Source organism: Miscanthus floridulus, chromosome 8 (genome assembly GCF_019320115.1).
Source record: "Miscanthus floridulus cultivar M001 chromosome 8, ASM1932011v1, whole genome shotgun sequence".
NCBI lineage: Eukaryota > Viridiplantae > Streptophyta > Magnoliopsida > Poales > Poaceae > Miscanthus > Miscanthus floridulus.
Window position 1 is genome coordinate 110,607,259 of NC_089587.1, and position 719 is coordinate 110,607,977.

Here is a 719-nt window from a genome sequence, read left to right on the forward strand (position 1 = left end):
GGCTCCGATACCACTCTGTCAGCAGCAGCTCCCCTGTATGAACGCACAATAGGGACAGGCGCTAAAAGGCTTCCTGCTGCTGCACTGTAGCCGCTGCAAGGGTAGGCTTTGAGAGGCTCCCCTATCGCACTATAGCCACAGCAGGAACAAGCACCAAAGTCAACCCTGCTGTCACATCTAGTCACTGTAGCAATATGGCAGCCTGACATGTCTATGTACTAGGATTAGATAGGTAAAGTTGTATATATAGTTTTCCACTGCAACTCAGTAAAGTGAGCAAGTTTAGTATTTTCATCTCCTCTGCAAAGCTCCGGCCAACGCTGGTGCTTGCGCTATGTGTGCGCGTGCTCTGTTCTCCCTCCCTTCTTCTACTTGTGGCCATAGTGTGTGTGGTCAGCAACATTGGTGAGCGATCGGCTCACCTTTGCTGGAGATCCAGGGGCCAACACGGTGCTCGTGGGGGCTCCAGATGCTCACCGTGCCTACTAGCAGCCGTGCACTGAGAGTGTATCCTAGAGACATAGGAGGGAATCCGATCAGAGCAAGCACCTTAACCCAAGGGCGACAAAGAAATCGATGCTAAAGTGGGAAGAAGATGATGAGAACACAGAGAGCAAAGCAAGGAAACATATGAGGAGGAAGATCTGCTCGTAGACGCGGGAGACAAGGGGTGAGTCGAAGCGGACAATCTCTGGTATGGGCTTCCTGTTGCGCCAGGC